Below are 23,286 nucleotides of genomic sequence, written 5' to 3' on the forward strand. Positions count from 1 at the left end.
GACTGGAGTTGGAATAGTAATTATTAAATAATTAGTGTCCAGCACCTACTTCAATTTAATGTAGACTGGAGTTGGAATAGCAATTATTACTTAATTAGTGTCCAGCACCTACTTCAATTAAATGTAGACTGGAGTTGGAATAGTAATTATTAATTAATTAGTGTCCAGCACCTACTTCAATTAAATGTAGACTGGAGTTGGAATAGTAATTATTAATTAATTAGTGTCCAGCACCTACTTCAAATTTATGTAGACTGGAGTTGGAATAGTAATTATTAATTAATTAGTGTCCAGCACCTACTTCAATTTAATGTAGACTGGAATTGGAATAGTAATTATTAATTAATTAGTGTCCAGCACCTACTTTTATTTAATGTACACTGGAGTGGGAATAGTAAGTAATGTTTTTTTAGTGTTTAGTAACTATTTCTATATTAAGTAGAGTGGAGTAGGAATAATAATTTTTATTAAATTAGTGTCCAGCATCAATTATAATGTCATATAGGTTGGAGTGGGAATAGTAAGTTAAATGTTATTAATATCTTGTACCTAATTGGATTTTGCCAATAATAATATTGTGAGATTATAGTAATAACAAAATAGAAAATGTTCAAGATGTTTGTAAAAATTTTTTTATTATGTTTTGTATTTTTTGCAGAGATAACAGTTTAAATCATAATTAATTCACTTTTATGAAACATTTATATTTCTGATAATAATTTCCAAATACATTTACAATAAAATTAACAGAAGAAGATAAAATAAAATGGTTATATTTAATATGTAATATTTTTTTTATAGTATTACATATTATATAGTAAATAAAATAAAACATTAATAATATTATTAATAATATTATTAATAATTTTTTAAACACTTACATTTTTTACATTTCAGTTTCTTTGAAAAAGGGATATTTTTTGTAAACATAATTAGTACATTTAAAGATTGTGAGACATTTTTTTACATTTCTATACATTGTTGTAATAAATATTATTTTTTTCATAATATTTATTTTTAAACTTTTTATACATATTTGTAAATAATTTCATACTAGCAAAAAAGTTACATTTTTTAGCAAATATTAGCAATTTTTAAATGATTTCAGGTAATTGTCAAAATAATTTCTATTATATTTCTTACTTTGGACTATTTTATTACTTTTGGGTTCTTTATTTTGTAACCGGGTTAGGTCGTTTTGGGTCATTTGGATGAAGAGCAGCTCGCGGTTGGGAGAGACTTCACGTCGCTTCAGGTAAGGTTTATTTTATATGTTTTATGTGTATGTTAATGTACTTTTGAGAGTAGTGTGCTTTTATTTAGTGTTCTTATATGTGAGTGAGTTGTGTTTTAGATTTTTATAACGATTATTTCCATGTGGTAGATACACGTAGTTTTACTTTGTTATAGGATTGTTTACAGAGTAAATTTTATCTAGCTTTTAAGTTTATGTACTAGCAAAATAATGATTTTACTAATGTTAGTACTTATTTATGTGTTGGTTAATCTGGGTGGGAATGTCTGTTTTCTATGTTTTTGTTATAGGTGTTCGCTATATCGGAAGTTCCGTTTTTTTTTTAAGGAAGTGTTTGTTGGTTGTATTCACCACTGCTTTGCAAACACTTATTTTAAGTTTTCGGTTTTCCTGGAGCGTTTCTTAAACTTTTTACTATTTTTCGGGTTTTTTATGGTTATTCGATGGCTCTTCATATCGTGGATTTCGTTATTTTGGAACAGTTGTATTTTTCCATTTTATTTTGGGTTACATTTGCACTAACTGGATTACTTTGGTGGAGAAGGACGTAATTGGATTTACAACATGATTGGTAAGAGATTTATTTTTGATCTTTTGTGGGTGGGTAATGTGATTATTAATATTGCATTGTTTAATAGTTCTTATGTTTATTTAATGTGTGCATATATGTGATTAATATCTCTATATATTGCATACATTAACTACTTTTAAACATCAAGGGCCCCATTAGGATGACGGGCGAACATTGTCCGCCCGCCACCCTATCGGAGAACAGGACCGCCCGCCATAAGGGCGGGGGTCCCGTGGGGGGAATTAGGATGTGCCCGCCACAGTGGCGGGCACATCCTGTAGTTTTAGCATTGTGGCGGGCGGTGCACTCTGCACCGCCCGCCACAATGCAAAAAATGCTTTTTCGCATTTGCATATGCAAAGCGGCAGGCACCGCGCGGTGCCTGCCGCTTTGCAAATGCAAATGTGGGGGGGTACCAGAGGTACCCCCCCATGTGCCCCCCTGACAGTGGCGCCAACCTGGGGGCCCTGCAGGGGGCCCCCGCAGTAATTGCCGCATGCCTTTCCATGGCGGCATTGCCGCCGCGGAAAGGCCCCTAATGTAAGCCATCGTAATATGGCTGGCGGTGTCCATTGGACACCGCCACCATATTAATCTATTACCGCCGCGGTCGCAGGGCGACCGCAGCGGTAAAGCGGCGGACGGTCTTTCCGTCCGCCATTGTCCCCTCCGCCATCCTAATCAGGCGGAGGGGAAAACGAGAGTGGTTGTCGGGCGGATTGCCTCCGCCAGGGTGGCGGTGGCCACCGCCACCCTGGCCGAGGCAATCCGCCCGATATCCTAATGGAGCCCCAAGTTTGAACAGTTATGTATATTTAGGTGATAGTTTTGGGGATTGCTTTGGTGTTGTTATTTATTCAGAGTAGAGTTTTGGCAATGATGTTTAAGTATTCAATGCCTTTTGTACTAGGGTATAATTTCACTTGCTCTTCTAGGTATTTGTGCATTTGCTTATTTTGTTTTGATGTTTTTGTGACTAGTTCAGTTATGGATTGGTCCATTCTGAATTCCTGGTAGCTTTGTTCTTTCTGTAGGCACTTAATAAAATGTTCTAGAGTTGGTTTTGTTCTGCCAGTTGATTGTATAAAGGCATTGTGCCAACCTTCTACTGCGTTGTTAGTTTTAGATTCTCCATTTAAGGTGCTTCTGTAAACGTTCCACCAGGGTATTAGGAATTTGGGGTTTCTTCTGTGGCCAGATCTATGGAGTCTGCCTACCCAGGTGTCTTCAAAGTAATCCAGAAATGGACTCAACTTTGCTTCATTTTGTTTGTAGAAGGGGCTGTCTATAAGAATGTTGTAGTGTTCTGCTACGTCTCTTTCGGGAACATAAGCCAGTGCTATGAGTTTTTTAATTTGGTATGTAAAAGATGAGTTTGTAGCATATTCTACACTTAAGGTAGTTTTTTGTAGATGTCTCCATAGACACTGGTTTAAATGATAGTAGCAGCCTTGAATGCAGGTATGGGGGTGGATTTTTAGGATAGTTGAAAGCATTGCTTGCTCAAAATCTAGAACTATTTTTTCTGGAGAATAATCATTAGTTTTTTGTTTAATTATATTTAATAATTCCATATATGTGGAACTATTTTTGTTTGGTAGTAGTGCATATAGTAGTGGTATGTTGCAGTTTTGGTAGAGGCCATGTACTGTGTATAATTGGAAAAATGGTTCGGGACAGATGTTAAAAGTCCCATCCATCATCCAATATTGGCTTTGCTGAAGTTTTACTAGATTCATATTGGTCCCAAAAATAATAAGGGGCACATTAGGCCCGCCCGCCACCCTAGCGGAACTCGGGACCGCCCGCCTAAAGGGCGGGGGTCCCGACATTGCCATTAGGATGCGCCCGCCACAGTGGCGGGCGCATTCCTCAATTTAACATTGTGGCGGGCGGTGCTCACGGCACCGCCCGCCACAATGTTAAAAACAAATGCACGCATTTGCATAATCGAAGCGGCAGGCACCGCGCGGTGCCTGCCGCTGCGATTATGCAAATGCAGGGGGGTACCACAGGTACCCCCCGTGTGCCACCCCACTTTGGCCGTCACTCTGGGGGCCCACAGGAGGCCCCCAGAGTGAACACCGCATGCCTTTCTGTGGCATTGAAAACAGCCCATAGTAATATTACGGGCGGTGTCTAACAGACACCACCTGCATGTTACTCGTTTTCGAAAACAGGCGGGCGGTATTTTGCACCGCCACCTTCCCCTCCGCCATCCTAATATGGCGGGGGGGATTTGGGCTTGCGATGTCGGGCGGTTTGCCTCCGCCAGGCCGGCGGTGGCCACCGCCAGCCTGGCGGAGGCAAACCGCCCGACATCGTAATGGACCCCTAAGTCTTTTGTCATTGTTTTCATTGTCATAAATTATAAATGTTTGCTTGTTTAAAGTTATAATTTGGTTGGCATTTAAATTGATATCATGATATGTTCTGGGAGCTGGTGTGGTAGTAGTAGTAGCTTGTTTAGTTCGTGCTGTAGTTCTTTTAAGGGAAAGAATATTTGGCATTTGGCTTGTGGCAGTTTTAGGGATTTTAGGAATTGCTTCTTTTAGAATGACGTTGGTTTGTTTTTGGGAACCTGTACTTGCCTCTTTTATATTTTCCAATGCTGTTCTAACTTCAATTTCAGTAACATTTGGTGGATGATTGTGTTCCCTAGTATACAGTACAGTAGCTTCTCTTGTTGTTGCCCTTCCATAACACTTGTTAGAATAATATTTACAACATTTCCAATTAACTTTCATGCCATATTGCTTTTCTTGTGTATAAGTGTAACCCATGTAGCACAGTAATAGCTTTCCTTTCTGGCTGGTTACAAATTCTGCTCCTTCTGTCATTTTGTTGTTTGTATATCTAGAAAATATATATATAATAGTTAATGTCAAGGAAAATGTGTTTATAATTTTAAGTAAGTGATTATTAGTAATGTATATACTTACGTGTTTTAGAATTCAGTGAAATCTTTTGATATGCTTTATTCTTTCGTTGTGGATACTGTTTTCTGATGTTGTTAGAGCTGTTAGGAAAAACATTAAAAGACAATATTATTACTCAATTTTGTGTATATTTACAATGTTACAGCTAATTTCTACTACAAAAGTGGATCCTAATAAGTGTAGGATTTTAGTTTACATTGTCAAGATACTTACTTATTTTGTTTTAGGTAGGGTTTTCTTGTATAGTTGTATGTTCTTTTTGTGGAGACTAGTTTGTAGTGTTATCTAAAAAAATAAAAGGTACATATGTGTTACAACATTCACCATGTTTGTAGGTTTTCAACAAGTTAGTAGTTAATTATGTTCTTTAATATACTTACTTAGTGAGTTGTATTTTTGGTATTCCTATTTTGGAGATCTGAATATTTCCAGTATATTTATCTGTAGTGTTAGCTGTGTACAAAAATAGATAATAGCAACTAATTAGAACAAGTGCTAATGTTTGTTGGTTTTTACCACATTGATTTCATTTTACAAATACTTACTTAGTAATATTTAATGTAGAAATAGGAATAATGTTCTTGGTTCATTTGTAGTGTCGTTTTCAGTAGTAGAATCTGGAGAAAAAAAGTACATATGTGTGATAAATGTAATTGTTTGTTTGTGTTTTAGAATATTTTACAAGTAAATTAAAAGTGATAATTTACTTACTTACTTATTATTATCTGTAGTTTTTTTATCTTGTTCACAGTTGTTCATAGTAGAATTTTCTCTAGTTGTAGTATCTATAAAAACATTTGTATATATAAATTATTAGCATGTTCAGTAGTAGTAATAGGAAAGGAGCACTGGGTATTTAGCAGGTAAGTAATGTAGTAGTAGCTATTTACTTAGTGTTTAATTTATGTACTTACTTGGAAGATTTGATTATATGTTGATAGTCGTGATGTTCTTGTAGGTGTGCTGCAATTCATCCAGAGATGTATCTCCTTCCGTGACTTTTAGCAAGTAGTTTGTGTTTTGGGTTTAATTGTTTATATAGAGGAGTGTCATTAGTAATTAGTTTGCAATTGGTTGTTTTAAAAAATCAGTGTCTTGATTCGTTAGTTAGTATTTTTTAATTTCAGTTGTGAGTATTATGTAGTAGAAGGGAAAAGAAAGATAATTATATAATTATAAAAATAGCAGACAATAATTTTCTATGTGTAGGTTATATAATAGATAATATAGAAAAGTTTTGAATATTTTATAAGAAAAATAAAAATGTATAATTAAGTAGTGTGTATTTATTTGCAAAAAAAATAATAATATGTTAAATAAATGTGCAAATATATGTATATAAACTGTCGATATATCTGAAAAACCGATATTAATGTAGACGATATTTTTGATGTCGATATTTTATTTAATGTGTATGTATTTTTCAGAAATCGATATTTATGTATACCGATATCAAAGTAGTCGATATAAAAGAAAACGATGTTTGTGTATATCGATATAAATTATCCGATATTTTTGTATATCTATAGTTAAGTATAGGAAGTCGATAATAGTGTAGTCGATATTTTTGTTACGATATTAGTGTACTACGATATTCTGTATTTCGATAATTTGTCAGACATTCCTCCCCTCCAGCTGAGCTCCGCCCTTAGCATCCGTGGCCTCCATACACTACCCTTGGCTCACTCCAGCCCTGTAATAGCGACATTGTCTCTGCCCTAGTGCGAGTTGATAAAACTCTGAACAACCATCTCGCTGATTCCACTTTAGCATTGCTATGGCGCAGCCATAAAATCAAGTTAGAAGGAAGAACAGTGTTCTCGGATCAGTGGGCTAAAAGGGGACTAAATCCATTGGAGACTTCGGTACATCCCTGAGTCCTATCTCCTTTGCATGCTTGAGCCCATTATTATCCCCCACCCCCATTAAATTCTACAATTTTCTAAAACTTGAAGGTACCATTGGGAAACTACTGACACCACATACCTCGAACCTTCCTGGCCTTTTGGGTAATCTTAAAAGTTTAGGCCATTCTGGGTCACATATCAATACATTGCTCGATCCTCCTAGGTTACATCTCCTCAAAAACCTGAAAAAGAAGTTGTCCCCATACATCTCAGAAGAACTCACCTCACATTTCTCAGACGCTACCTGGAATTTAATCTGGCACTCCTCTTTCCTTGCAAAAATTATACCTGTAATCGCGCAGTCCAGATTTTAGGCAATACGCAAAACATACTGGACCCCATCCAGATTGCAGAAACTAGGAATCTTACAATCAGATATCTGCTGGAGCTGTGAGTAATCTCCTTGCTCTCTTCAACATGTTTTTTCACATGTAAAATTCTTCAGCCCCCCCTTGAATAAAATACGCCAGAAGGTTTATGACATTTTTAAGATCCCATTCAGACCACCCTTCCTAACCACATCTTTAGGGCCAGTGGCATGCCCTCATACCATTGATCTCCTTGCACATGACTTACTTCTATTAGACTTTATGCTAACCCAGGGAACCAAAACAGTTCTATTAGAGTGGAAGTTTACCACAGAAATACACAGCACACACACGCTGCCTATGGAACGCACTTGACATGTACCTACAAAAAGTGGATCCTCCATAGCTACCAAATTCCTCCTTTAATCAAAAGTCCACTTACCCACCAGGTCCCCCATATACCACCAGTATGTACTTAGTAGATATTCCTATTGAGCAGACACTGCTGGTGCACCTCCTCTCCCCCCTCCTACTCTCCCTCCCCCTTTTTTCACTATTTGCTTTCGCATCTAGCGCTTTATTCCCACCTCTTTTGTTTTTGCTCATATTTCATGGACACACTCAGGAACCTTAATCCTCATCTTTTATGGAGTGCACATGTTTGACTTCCTACCGTTCTAGAAAATGTTTTGAATGTACTCTTCTACATGGATCATCTCCCATACATGTGAGCCTAATATTACAACAGATATCATATTACCATTGTATACTTCTTTATGTCGTTATTTTACCCGCCCTGTATATTAAATTATTATCAATGTTATTTTATGATGGCCTACAATGTACCCTGCAGTGTGCATTCATTACCTAATCTGTAATTGCCTACTTTTCCAATAAAACTGATTGGATTAAAAAAACTAAAAGAATGCCCAGACCAACTGCTTGAGTAAGAATCTGAGTGTCGGCATCTGCGGCCATGCCACTCAAATGTGTTCCAAGCATGCAGTCCTTTGCCAACTGAAAGTGGATATTTTCCACTTTTTGGGTGAAGAAGAGGGCTAATTCCTTGCATTGAGTTTGAGAGAGCAAGGGTGCGGGCACTAAATTACAGGGGTCAGATATTTCCTTAATCATCTTAAAAAGTGTCTTAGAGCAATTGTTAGCCCTTAAACTTTTATCTGAATAATGCGCTGCTCTAGCAGATTTACAAAGTCAGTGATTTTTTTTTTGTGCAGTGCTCTAATCAGTTTTAGCCTCCTCCATATAGAACTTTCTCCAAAGTCTTTCCAAGACCTTGCATTGTTTTTTCTCATGTTTCAGTATTTTATTAAACCAGGGAGCCGCCGGCTGAGACCGGCCTGGGTGTTTTACAGTGGCCGGTAGGCTTTCTTCCACGGTCTCCATACGCCAATTGTGAACTAAATCCTGATCCATAGAAGACATTTGTTTTAAACCAGGCCTGGTAAGAAGGAGTTGCTTATTCAAGGCTGGAACGTTCAACTTAGGCCAGTTCCTAGATTTAGACGTTTGGTTTGTTTGTATTGTTAGAGGGCAATTTGGAATTCTGACATTAAAAGGCACAGCAAAGTGGTCGGACCAGAATAGCAGAAAAAGAGCAGTAGCCAGGTCCGCCACATTTGAAAAGACCGGATTCAAGAGATGGCCGTCCACATTACTGGGAGAGGAATTGCACAGATTCACGTTAACACCCAATCAACTTGCCGCCTTCATAGAAGAAAACGACATCCTCCACTCCTCCTAAACACGCTTCAGAAAGAACCACATCACCGAAACCACCCTTCTTGTGGCAACAGACGACATCCGCTCCCACCTCGACTGAGGAGAAGCTGTAGCCCTCATCCTCCTAGACCTCTCTGTGGCCTTCGACACTGTCTCCCATCTCACCCTAGCCCGCAGACTCCATGGCACTGGAATCCAGAACAATGCCTTCAACTGGATGCTCTCTTTCCTCACCGGCAGAACGCAACGGGTTAGACTCCCTTTTTCTCTCAGAACCAACTCCCACCACCTGCGGAGTCCCAGAAGGATTCTCCATCAGCCAGACCCTGTTCAACATCTAGATGGCTTCACTTGCATCCATCGTTAGATCACATCGACTCAACATCACATCATACGCAGACGACACCCAACTCATCCTCTCCCTATCCAACTAACCCAACCCCACCAAACGCAACTTGCAAGATGGAATGGAAGCCGTCACCAGATGGATGAAGAACAGCTGCCTACAACTCAATACGGACAAAACTGAGGTGCTCATCGTGGACCCACACACTGACGCCTGGAATGACACCTGGTGGCCCCCTGCCCTCAGGGACCCACCCTTCCCCATGGAACACGCACGCAACCTCTGAATCATCCTGGACTCCAAACTCAAAATGAACGCCATCACCTCCTCCTGCTACCACACCCTCTGCCTACTCCAAAAGACCCTCAACTGCATCCACCCCAAACACAGGAAAACCGTCACACACGTCCTCATCATTATCAGACTGGACTATGGCAACGCACTCTATGTCGGTATCAACAAGAACCTCACCCGCAAACTCCAGATTGTCCAGAACGCCGCACTAGACTCGTCCTCAACCTACTGCGCCACTGCCACACCAGCCAACACCTACCGGACTCTACATTGGCTTCCCTTCAAGCTTCTCACCCTCGCACAAAAGGCATTTCATAACACCGGACCCGCCAACCTAAACCACCGTTCCACTCTCCACAGCATTCTCTCCACTCAGCCCAGCTCTCCCTGGAGACGGTACCTCGCATCAAGAAAACCAGAGCAGGAGGACGCTCCTTCTCCCTCCTCGCTGCCAAGGCATGGAACTCCCTCCCGCTACGCCTCCGACAGACTCCATCACTTCCAAGTTCCTAAAGGACCTCAAGATATGGGTCTTTGATGGAACTCCGTGACCTCCTCGGGAACTAGCCCCCCCTTCTTCTCCACTTCCCTCAGCACATTGAGACCCATTTCAGGTGAGTAGTGATGGAGCAAGGTTTTGTACGTAAAGAGACTTGCTCAGATTCGTTCCTCTCGTAATAACACATAATGCATTAATAAACATGTTTCGTATTACTAATTATGCACCACACGACATTTTTAGTAAGCTGGGGAAGCTTGACAATGTGCTTTTGCTAACAGTAACTCGAGTGACCTAATATGGCCGCCGCAATATGGGAACCTTTCTGCGCATGTGTCTGTCACACTCACGTGACATGACGTATTCTCTGCTTAGGTGGGAAAACTTTGCTTCTGCACACTAGAGCTAAAGATGGCTGCTCAATGTTTTCACATGCTAGCGCTTGCATTGCTGCTTTCACTAAACTGTTTGTTCTGCTTCATTCCTAATGCTGTAGTTAAAATAAAATAATGGGAATAGAGTAGAGATAAGTGATATACAGTGCATTAATTTATTCTTTGTTCTAAAACTGTGTTTCTTTGACTTTGCTATTAGCTCGTGTTTGGACCAATCAAGTACAATGTTGCTCCATCTTGGGTCCCGAGACTGGGCATGTGCTGAATTTTCAGAGTCCACAAGCCATGGCATTGAACCAGTGCCAGTAAAAGACTTGACTGTGAAAACCATGAGAACCTCACCCTTTGACCTCTTAGAAGGAAGACCAACTGTACAAAATGTATACATTGTAATTGTTATTGAAACATTATTGTCAGGTGGAATAAATGTCCATGGGAAAATAAAATATGGGAGGGAACATTAATTTCAATATTTGAATGAAATGATCTCATAACTAGTATGGTGTGATGACCTCTCCTCGCATTCTGACCAATCAAATTGAGGAAACACACAATTTGCAACATTGGGGGTGGTACACTGCCCTGGAAAATGGTATATCTAAGGTAGGCTTAGCTAGTTAGATTGTCAGACTTGTCCGAATAGCTGACCTTTCACTGACCCAACGCACTCAATAGGCGATCGAGAGCAGAAGTGCTGGCGGAGCACTCTGTCAGAAGAATCGATAACCCAATCGGGGTTCTGGGAAGGAGTTCGATAACCCAATCGGGGTTCTGGGAAGGAGTTCGATAACTCAATCGGAGTCCGACTGTTAGCTGTAGAGAGGGTTGCAACCTGTCCTGATCCAATTTGGTCCGTACCTGTCCTGATTCTGGTCTGCACCTGTTCTATCCTGCTGGCACCTGCACTATTGGGTTCTGTCCTTTATCCCAACCCGTGGACAGGGTTGGTCTTCACACCATTCTAGGTAATTATAAATCAGTGTGGGTATGTCATTGTACTGTTTCCCTTTTCTACCCTTCCTATGTTTCAATGCTTAAAGAAAGTTTCGTATTATTTTCACCTCATCTTGCTTTGATCATATTCTTTCTAATCGAACGAGCTTTAATTGAATTGTTATGGACTTTGACCTTTAAGAATTTACATAGATAAAGTGTTTAAACCTTTCCTGAGTCTGTGGTTTTTTTATGAATGCAAATGTTTATTTACTACCTATTATGCTTACTCCCTTGATCCCTTAGGACTCTAGGTACTGGTGCCTAGGATTGGTAGGTCAAATGGTATAGGTCCTAAAAAGGTGAATTAAATTCTGATTAGCGTAGGTTCACCTGTTCAAAGTGTGTATGTTTTTATGGGCCCAGGTGAGTATGGTAAAACGAGCAGGTGAGCCCATGCTCTATCAGAAACTTGCGCTCTACAAACCCATGATTGATTGATTGATTGATCCTCTACGCAGGTGGAGCTCTGGGTACACTTAGGGTCTTCTAAGTGAAACATACTATCACCAAGTGAGGGGAAATTGGCAGATTTTAGTATATGTGGGGTTACTAAATGCAGAAAGGAGGTACACCAGTTTCTAGCATAACCTGTGGGACCCCTTGGTAGAGTGAATTTGTGTGTGACTGAAAGTGTGAAAAGCAGAGCTTCATAGGCGGGAACAGGGAATTCTTCAATTTTATACTGGAAATCATTGTTAAAGATGATAGCAATCCCCTGTCTGTCCTGTTTTGTCTGTCTTTCCTACCTATAGAAAATTTGGGGGGAGGGGAAACCCACAGCCAAGTCTAAGTAAGAAACAGTATTCAAATACGTTCAAACACCCAGGTCTTTGACTTTTTGGGTCACCCCATTTCTGATAATGGTTAAGTAAGAAACAGAGCATCTGGACTAGTATCCCATAGAAAGTTGAATAGGTGAATCCACTATTCATGCTACAGAAATGAAATTCTCTAACATGACAAGATCCTGCCGGTAACTTAGAAATGAGACCATCCGTTCTAGTTATTAGATCAAGGCCTTCAACAGAGGGATGGTGCAAAGCATTACAACCACTACAATTTTCAGAGGTTTGGCACGAAAAATTACAGCCACTACAGATTAATGGACTCACCCATGGATTGAGAACCCGGAAGTTAGGAGGGCTGGCAGGTCGCAGTGCCTTTAACTGGTCATAAGTGTATAGATGCATCTCCGGTGAAGGGGACCCAGGGTTCCTAGTCCTTGGCCCCAGCCTGACGTGTGCGGGTGCAGACGGGCTTGTCTGAGGGGCACGCCCGCTGCCTGGCCATACTTATTAGGGCAGTGGTAATTAGAGCTAGACCGCTAACAGTCACCAAAATGGCCCCAAAGCGAGGAAACAGCACTTGAACACTGCTTACCTACATTCCCAACAGTAAAAACATAAAATGCCCCAAGTCCCTCAAAATCACAATTACGTTCTCGCAGATATAACAATTTGAATTAAAACAATTTTTGAGACTGATTATAAAACAGTGCGCACAATTTCGATCAATTTCCTTCCATTCCTTTAGATTGTAATATACTTGGATCTAGGCGATGACTTGAACGATTATGCAGTCAGGGCAATCAGCCTCAGCTAATAAAAAAAAACACAATGAACTGGAATCAAAGGAAAAAAATATTTTTCCTGCTCTCCTGGCCAGGCAGCTTCCTTCAAGACAATAGCGCTTCAGGCTTCCCAGGAGGTTGCTAGAAAGGCAGAGAAGCGGGAAGGGGAAACCTTAGGGCATATTTACAAAAAAAAGTCAGAGTGTTGTGTTATGCCAAATTTGGCAATGCCGCGCGCCAACATTTTTGAAACGCAGGGATGTGACGTATGCACAAGAATTTGTGGCAACCCTGTGTTCCCCATAGTCCTAGCGCTAAAAAAGCTGCCTAGCGTTTGCACATGCAACATGTCACCATGTTGCAAGGGTGCCTGCACTGCCCTTGCTGCACATAAACAATCAATAATGACGATTTGCTAATTCTATGTGTGCTGCAGAATGCAGCACACAGAGAAAGAACAAAAAACAAGGAGAGAATAATGATTTCTCCTCGTATCTCCATTTTAAGACCAGGTATTCCGTGGCCTTAATTTTTGGCGCTGCCCCAGCCTTGTAAATATGCAGCAGCGCCAAAAAACAATGGGTGTTGTGGTGGAAGGCCCACTGCAACACCCATTGCATACCTCTTTGCCGCAGAGGACTGTGGCGGAAAGGAGCATATTTACAAGGTGGAGTTCAGCCACATTAAGTGGCTTAGCGCCACCTTGTAAATATCGGGAATGAAGCTATACCATCGGAGCATCATAAAAGGTGACACTCCAGTGGCGTTAAGAGCTTGTAAATATGCCCAATAATCACGGATTTAAAGAAATCATTGTTTTGTTTTTCATTAAATGTTCCCCTAAATAGACACCATTGATAGAACCACAAACGCAATAGCCCAACACACATTCTGTTGCAGTAGATTTTATGGATTTACTGTGGCCTGCAGACACCTCACTAATGCGTGCACATTAAAAGGCTCAACGCTATGCAACCGATGTTACCGCCTGTCCGTCCATAGCCTGGTGTGTGGGCAGCAGCCACTATCCAGTGCCTGTTCATATATTTTGAGCATACCGCCGGTATGGCAGAGCAAAGCACAGTGCTGGGGAGCCACAGAATCAATGTGGAGCATCCTTCAGTGGTTAACAGACGCACTAGACACACATTACACAGAGTTGGTCAAAGCACACAAAAAGGAAGCAGGATGTCATAACTGATTTGCCTTGAGGGGCTTTTATCACAATATATGAAACAATCATTGTCATAAAATTTAGAAATCCATCAATTGTTGTCACATTTGCAAAGCTCTCTATGACTGAAAATACATTCAGACGTTTTTGTTGGTGAACAAATGCAATTCTTCTCGCATTCCCCTCTACCACCGGGCATAAGTGCCCCTCATCTCCCCAAAGCCCCTCACTGACATACATTTCATTTGTTTTAAAACACTGGTAAAAGCTGGCTTTACTAATAAGAATATACATCTACCCAAATGAACCCTTATTTGGAACATTAGAAATAGATGATGAAAGACTGGGAAAGAACACATAACGTCCTAACCTATTTTATGCAGTTTGCATGCAGCTCTTTGATCAGAGTTCATAACAGTCATTGTTCTATCTCAGGGTCGTATCCTATGAACCGAGGTAACAAAAGGATCTCTGTGGCAAAAGTAGTAATTCACTCAGCTATCCACATGAAATACAGATATGTAGGGTATGTGTTCTTTGCACTACTTTATGGCGAGTCAAAACTACAACTAGACAAAACTCTGATGTCTCTCTCTAGCAGGAACATTAACCACAAGAGTTATCTTGACATTTTCATTGCTGACTTACAAGGAACTCTGCAGCAGGTGTTTTGAAATCGTAAGTTATTGCCCCCAAGTGGTTAGCGCCACCTTCCCCAGGTCAGCGGCCAGTGCGGCCGAACCATCTCCCTGCCCTAAACCCGGCCCTGGAGGACACCCATCACTGCATACGTCAGAAGTACAGGTAATGCAGAGGGAACCACATGGGGTAGACTGAGACATGACGATTTGGGATGAAAAGTAACGACATCTATTTCCCATTTTTATCAGGGAAAACTCGTGTTTGGAGCTATTTTTCATACCCCTGGACATTGTTATTTGGCTGGTACGTTAACTAGCGCCCCAAACACCCGGTCACTCGTAATGCAGGTCATAGTCACCAACGTATCGAGTGCTTATATTGGAAAGCCATTATACATAATGTACAGATAAATAACTAAAAAAACTATTGGTAGTATAGAGGGACCCACCACGGATGCCCCGATTGTAGTTTATTGTTGCTTCCTGGGCTTTCCTTCAAAATTAGCCGCTCATTTCTTTGCAGTAATGGCGCCTCTAATGTTTTAAGTAATGGCGCAGATGGAAAAAAAGTCCAGTAATAGGGTTAATGGACGTTTACATTTCGCACCTTCATTTTCCATAATTAACTGCAGTTTGGCAGTAATACCGTTCAACTCCAATTAATTTCTGGAAAGAAGAAGGGCATATCTAGCAGCATTTTACTACTTGGTTTGGAAGGGGGGGGAGTGCTCTAATAATCTGCAAATGTACGTTTGTGCTGGTTATTCCAGAGAACTCTGAAAAGGGTTTAAAATATATGTCAAAAGTGGCTGCCGGTAAGCCCTTACTGAACCTGCTTTCATTTTCATATATACTTTAATATTAGTGTTTTACTTTACTTCGAAAACTGTTGATTTTGGTTTACAAATAAAACTTTCTAAACATTGATATACAAATACATTTGCTACAATAAATCAAGAAACACTATACATATACATAAATTCCTGTGGACGTGGATACCTTGAAAATGTATCCATTCATAATCGTGTATATAAATTAAGTTTATGGCTTATCAAAGCATTAGTTGTATCCTTTCAAATTTCTACAATTCCGTTTTACTGGCCAGGTAATGAACTGATACCATATATTTGAAAATGAAAACCTACTACCTATGTATTGTTACAATTACATATAACATGGCCTTTAGTTGCTGGACCTGCAGGATGTAACTCATATTCACATTTCTCTGTCTCCAATGACAAAAGCGAAGCCAGGAGACTGATTGCACCCGACGCCCATGTGTTTTAAGTGATAAACATGACCTACCATCTCCGTTAGATATTTTTTTTATCTACCCAGACAAATATATTTCACCCACTTGGCCAGCGTTGTCTACTGAAATTCCATACAACAGTCCTGACTGAATATGAAATGTTAAACTTCCTATTTCAAGAGGCTTTTGACAACAGTTTTGCTTATATAACCATCTACTAGATTCTTCCTGCAAGCAAAGGTCTTTTATTGATAGAGGATTGCTTCATTTATGTGTGCTTTATTTAGAAGTTTGGTAAAGAAATCCCTGCTCTCAGGCTCCGAGCCTGGGCTGTTCACTGGTCTCAGCCTTGAAAAAATCCGATTGCAATATGCTGTGCTTCAGTAAGATAGAGGGTAGTAAGAAGTAAGTAGTAATAGTTTATTGTCCGGTCAATTAAAACCTTTACAATTTCTCTTTAAAAGAAAGTAGCAAAAATTACAGCTGCGAGAGTCATGATTTAAAACTTCTCAATAATGTCATTTCATAAAACATCCATGCATTGTATTTACATCTTTAGTACAAGTGCCCGTAGTTGTGTCAATTACAGTACATTGATAAGAGATTAGGGGCTAGATGTAGGTAATCCGAAAATACCGGTTCTAAAATACCTAATTTTACCGATTCGGTATTTCAGAATCGGTATTTGGGATGTAGATAATAATTCGGTAAAAAAAAACGAATTGGTAAGATTCGGTATTTGCCATTCATTCCTAGGGGCCTGGAGGCCCATAGGAATGAATGTCAATTACCGAATCGGTAATTACCGATTCGGTAAATACCGAAAAAGTCAAGGGTGGCAGGGTGTCACTTTGACACCCTGTTACACCCCTGATTAGTGCGTGTGTGCCATGTGGCTGACATACATGCCCTAAGGGCATGTATGTCTGTCACATGGAACAGGTGTAAATGCAAATATTTGCATTTACATAGGAATTTGTTATTTACCACCAACTGATAGTTGGTGGTAAATAACGAATCCTTAAAGCCCTGTAGCACTGTTTACAGTGCTACCTACATTTCAAAATACAGATTTGGTAATTTTACCGATTCGGAAAATTTACCGATTCGGTGAAATTACCGATCTGTATTTTTTAATGCCCTACATTTCAGTATCCAAATACCGGTCGGTAACGGCCGAAAATCGGTATTTTTGGCCGTTACCGACAGGTATTTGTATACCTACATCTGGCCCCTAGTCGTTCTGTTTCTTGGTGGATTTTCGGATCCTAAGCATATTTATGCGAGAAATAAGGCTAAAAGATTAAAAGTTATAATGACACACATCCGCAGTTCAATTAGAGGAGAGGTTATACAATATTCCAATTGCTTGTTGCCGGTGGTAGAAGTAATTTGCAATTAACAGACAAGCTGGAACATCTATTGTCCGGAAGAGGGGCAATCTGAGTGTGTCTTGTTTGTTGAGCAGGAAGAACTGAACAATAATGCACTGGAGGGTGATTCTAGTGGTTTATCGGTCGAGTTTCACCCCAGCTGCTTCCATGAATTGTACGAAGCGACACGCCAGCTGGACGTTCCCTCCTCCGAGGTATACTATTACTACTTGCCTACAAGTTCTTATCCCCTCGCTTATGAAATATGGCTTCAGAAAATATTGTTGTTCTACTTGTAATTCTCTGCAGATGCACAAAAGGTGTATTAGGCTTTTGTTAGCTTCCTTGCACAAACGGCATGTTTTCTGGCCCGATGATCTTTTCCAAGGAGGAAGGTGCTGCAATGTTGGTAAGATGCCCATTCGGAGGCGAAGATATTTTTCTTTTTTCGTCCGGTTAAAGCCTACACCTAGACAGGGTTGCGGGGAGGGCTTGACGTAGCCTTGCTCAACGAACCATCCATGGGTTCTTTCTGTGAGGGCCGCCTTGTCTTCTAGTAATGATAGTTTTTTCACTGTCTTATTTACAATCTGTTTAAAACAATGATAGGACCCTGGTGCTGCCCAAAGTTCCTCCAGTCCTAGCCGGTCTTTTGATGCGATCAGGTAGCTCATGGCTGCACAGTCCTTCTCTGGTTGTATTTCGGTCCATAGGTAAGAATTCAATGTTCCTGCTTCCGCTCTTTTGATTTTGTACCAACTCTTGGCATAGGCTCCTTTCCGGGCTAATTCTTGAGTTTGCAGGCCGAATTCCAGCCTAATTTGTGCCGGTGAAACGTACTTAGGTAGGCTGATAATCATTCTGCCGCTCTTGAGACAATACTGTCTAATGTGGCTGCATCTCTTCCCCTCATACACTCGCTCCCATAAGTGATTGCCGGAATGAGCTTTGCTCGCCAAACTTGTAATAGTGGAGTAAGGTTTGGACTGGTTATTGTATGCTTGATGGAATTTATTGCTGTGGAGATAGAGTTGCCTCTTCTTTTGATGACATCTTTTTGTGCATTAAATGTACCTTTATTATCTATAATCACTCCTAAGAATTTGTATTGGTCTACCACAGCGATTGTCAAATTTGCCAGATGCCAGCGGAACTTGGAGGTGTCCTTTCGTGGATGAATCCTCATCACCGTTGTTTTATCATAGTTGATAGATAGACCATTCTTTGCTGAATAACTGCTGGTTGTATCTAATAGATGTTGGAGGCTAATGGAAGTCTGGCTCAGCAGCACTAGGTCGTCTGCATACAGGAGATTGGAAAGTGGCAGCCCGCCTATTTTTGGCGCATGCGAATTACATGTGTCTAATTCCGATGTTAAATCTGACATGTACAGGTTAAAAAGTATTGGCGCCAGTATGCACCCCTGTTTGAGCCCCATAGTCGTTGGTATTTTCCGGGACACGAACCTGCCGTCTCCTAGTTTGACTTGAACCCATGTTTTTGTGTGAAGGAGTATTAGCTGGTTTAGGAGAGCAGATGATATTTTTTTCCCTATTAGCTTATGCCAGAGTTTACTCCTGTCAATTTTGTCGAATGCTGACGAGTAGTCGATGAAACATATGAATAGAGGTTGTTTTGCTAATTTCATCCTATCTATCAATAGGGACAGGGCTAGGATGTTTGTGGTTAAGTCCATGCCCTTACAAAAGCCGGTTTGATTGATGGGGATGATGGATTTATCCTCTGTCCAGATAGAGGGGAAAACGTTATACCCGTTGCATACTTGTAAGGCTGAAGCCCATGTTGGGGCAAATGTTGCTGACTGGAAATTATGTAACAAGGTATTGCGATTCTATCTGGTTAAAGGGATGAACAACAGAGCGGAATGTTTAAACAACTATTAAATGGGGCACCCCGTAATTTAGATGAAAGTCTGTTTTACCTTACCCATATTATTGTTTCTGCACTTAGATTTTCTTGAAATCATTGGATCAAGCAAAGCAAGTTTGGGCTGTTGTGGCAACAATGGACTTGCTCTTCAGCACCAACGCAACAAAAGTGAGAAGAATGAAGGCCCTGATATATGCGCTGTGCTCGAGGATTAAAAAAGCACACTGGTGGTAGGACCATTGAGATAATGCCCATGGCTATGTTATATAATGGTATACACTAATGATCAATAAATATAAAGGTATAGACTAATGATCAATAAGATCCGCTGTGCTGTCCTTCCCTGGAAGTTGCAATGCCATATGGAGCGGTTTATGGAGGGAAGTAGTATGAAGAACTAGTTTCGCGAACAAAAGATGGAAAGGGGTGTAGAGGTTGGATCACCTTGAATGAGAAGAAATGTTCCACTCATAACACCCAATAGACTGGCTCAATGGAATTCATTTAGACTTTTGAACGAAGTGAAGTGTTTGATTAATTGTCATATGTAACAGATATAGGAATAATAATTTCAATACACTGAGAGGTGGCATGAACTGACGTTCTTGCTTCATGGGTGGCCATTCCCTGTTAAAAACGTCCATTCAGTTGCACCTATCTTCAGGAATGCAAAGCTGTACTTTTCAATAATGACTTGTAACATCGCTCTCACACTTGGCTGATATCAGATTAGTTAAGCTCCTGTGCTTTCAGTTATAAACTGAGAGGTGCGCACTCCAGCCCTAACGGCCTAGGACCCATTCAAGAACTGCCTAGTACTTATCCAAGCATGGATGTCAAGTGCCTATCTAAAAATGAACCCTACTACACCATCAAAAAATCAAAATCCGTAAGTGGCTCTTTGACATGAAACTTGACAGACTCCCACCTTAATTCTCTACTGTGATTAAATAGACAATAACCTCCCCTTCAAAACACTATTTCCCGATACAGGACAGTACCAGCAATTACTGCTACAGTGAATAAAACAGTGTTATCTTATTTTGCCTCATAACCACTGTTCAACTTCCTGTCCTCAGGGTCACTCCCCTACGTGTTGGCATCCCTCATTTCACATGTGCTGGCATCCCTCATTTCACAGACTGGAGAGTCTTACCTGTGGCCACTCAGCTCATCTAAGAATTGGAAAATATGACTACATCACAACCAGTTTGAGAGACATAATTGTCCTGCTTCTCCAGGCACTCATCATTTTCAAAACCACCAGCATCACTTATAATAAAGTAATGACCATCCACCAGCCCACCTGTTCAAAGAACTAACCACCTCAGGTGGCCAGCACAACAGAAGGAACCATGACATCTCCATACTCTAAATACAGAAATACTAGAAAGTATACATCCTCATGTTGGACTTGGTCCTTTCTGGAGGGTCATCCCCAAACGTTTTGCCTGCCGCCTCCTGTTTTGTGAACCCGTTTTTGTTGGGTTTTAGGACTCTGTGCACTTTACCCTTGTTAACCAGTGCTAAGGTGCTTATGCTCTCTCTTTTAAACATTGTAGAATTGGCTTATGTCCAACTGGCATATATAATTTACCTGTAAGTCCCTAGTGAAGTGGTATGACAATGACCCAGGGCCTGGATATTAAATGCTACTAGATAGCCTGCTGCATATATTGTGCCACTCACTTAAGTAGCCCTTTTAAACATGTGCTTGTCATTGCAGCCTGTGTGTGCAGTTTTAAAATTGCCATTTTGACCTGGCAAAGTTAACTTCTTGCCAGGCCCAAACCTTTGTTTTCAATACATATAAGTCACCCTTTGGGTTTGCCCTACACAGCCCAGGGCAGGGTGTAGTGCATTAAAAACTTTAGACATGTACTTTTAAGTTTTACATGTCCTGGTAATGAAAAACTCTTAAATTCGTTTTTCACTACTGTGAGACCTACATATATCATAGGATAACTTTGGGTTAAATGGTTTGATTCAATAAGTGATAACTTGCAATTGTGAGTATGTAAGAATACTGAGTTTGGTGTCTAAAGTATTGTGATTAAAAGCCCTCTTTAGTAGTAAAGCTGAATTGTTTTGTCACTACTCTGAAAATGGCACTTTTAAAAAGTTTAAATTTTCTTGTCCTAACCTTGTCTTGGGTCACATGACTAGGTGTAGCTGGCTATTGGTCTTTGTGCATTGCTCCCAGACAGTGAGAGAAAGGGATGAAAGATATTGTCAGGATGGGCCACTCTAAGTTAAAGGGGGGAGGAGCTGTCTCCTACCACACTTGTACAACACAAAAGCCTTGTCCAAACAAAGGGGCTTGGCACTAGTCTATCCCAGACAATATGGAGAGAGGGAAGGGAGGCAGGAAATTCCAAGCATATCTGGGTATTGGAAACTCTGGAAGTTTCTCCTACTTCAAAGTGGGCACCAGGTATACATATTGAACCTCAGACCTCAACTCTTCAGATCACTTCTGGACCTGTGGAATATGGAAGACAGAATAGAAGATGGAATGCCCAGCTGTGAAATCTGCCCCGCTGACCTGTTTTGCTGCCCAAAGACTGCTCTGCTGCCCAAGGACTGCTGTTGCTGCACCAGGAATCTTCTGCTGTGAGCTGCCCTGCTGTAACCTACCTGCCGGCCTCTGTGTCCCAGGACTTTAATATCTCCTAGTGTCAGTTGGCTGACCTCCTGGTCTCAAGCCACAGGAACACAACAGGCTTCTCTGCACCATGCATTTCATTGCAGGCCAGCGCATTGCCTTGACAGCTCTGCAAGCTTGATCTAGAGTGATGCCTCTTGATGCTGTCAACCTGTCCATTGCCCCACAGCTCCTTGCAGCTCAAACACAGGGCTGCGCATTTTCTATGCAGCTCCGCCAGCCCGACCCATCTCGATGTAGATGACCGGCCCAGTTCAACGCAGCACAGCGCATCCCAACGCAAGTCTTTGCAAGCCCCAGCAGATTCACAAGCACCAGCCCAGCACCACACACCCCAACCTCAGTGCTGATGCATCACCACACAAGCCTTCGCAATTCCCAGCTCCTTCTTCGAAGATAAAGTAGGACCTTGTATCACAAGCTGCTGTCAATGGTCACTGACTTCACCGTGCAACATATATTGATGCAGGACTTCGCTACGCAAGCTCCAAGTCAATGGTTCTCTACGTCGGCCAATGCAACTCAATGCAAGATTTCCCATCACTCCACAACTGGGATTTAAGGCACTCTTGTTCATTGGGCCTGATTGGGTTTCTGTGGCCAGCCCAGGCTCTATCGTGGTTGGCCTCAACTTGTGACTTTGTCCTGGTCCTGCACTAACAGATAAGCACAGGTGGCGCTTTATTGTTCAGTAAGACTTAAATACTCATCTCTTCTAGAAGAAGCTGACCCCACACAGATAAGTGCACTCTCAGCTGCTCCTACCTTAAAGTCCCATTGAGATGATACCCCTATCTACTGGTATGACTTGGATGTGTTTGTCTATGCAATTTAATATGTACAGTGCTATCTTGTTCCCTAGCTCTACAGACCTTTCATACAGACGTGTTGTCCTAGAGCCGTGCCAATAATGTCTAATCAACAACCCCTCTAGCATTAAAGAAATACTTGTTCGATATGTTACTAACTCCTTTAAGTTTCAAAGGCTTGCTACATGGCAGATGATGCCATGTCCCTTCAAACATTCCAGAAGCACTGCCCGATTGATAATTAACTACCCAGGTCCTGTCACCCATTCAAAGGCATCAACCGAATGTCCAGTCAGCTCTGACTAAGATTCACCAACCTTTCAGAGAGCCAGGCTGGACATATGACCGACTCCATATCAGTCCTGCAGCATTTTAAAGGTACTGACCTAGACATAAAATGGACAGTGCCATACATTTTCCTGACATGTGATTGAATGTGCCCCAGCCAAACCGGCATTACAGAGACACTTGCTTGATTTTGTACTGATTTTTCCCTAGCCACGCTGCTCTTGAACAGCCAACAATGACCCATGTGAATTAGCTGTTAAGAGATATATTGGAGGTACTAGCATGACCTGAAGGCCTTCCAGAGGCATCCACCTTCCGTGTAAAGAGCTCCAATACAACCGGTAGCAGCTGTTTGGATACACCAGCTGTGGATT

The sequence above is a fragment of the Lissotriton helveticus genome, chromosome 5_1 (genome assembly GCF_964261635.1).
Source record: "Lissotriton helveticus chromosome 5_1, aLisHel1.1, whole genome shotgun sequence".
Lineage (NCBI taxonomy): Eukaryota > Metazoa > Chordata > Amphibia > Caudata > Salamandridae > Lissotriton > Lissotriton helveticus.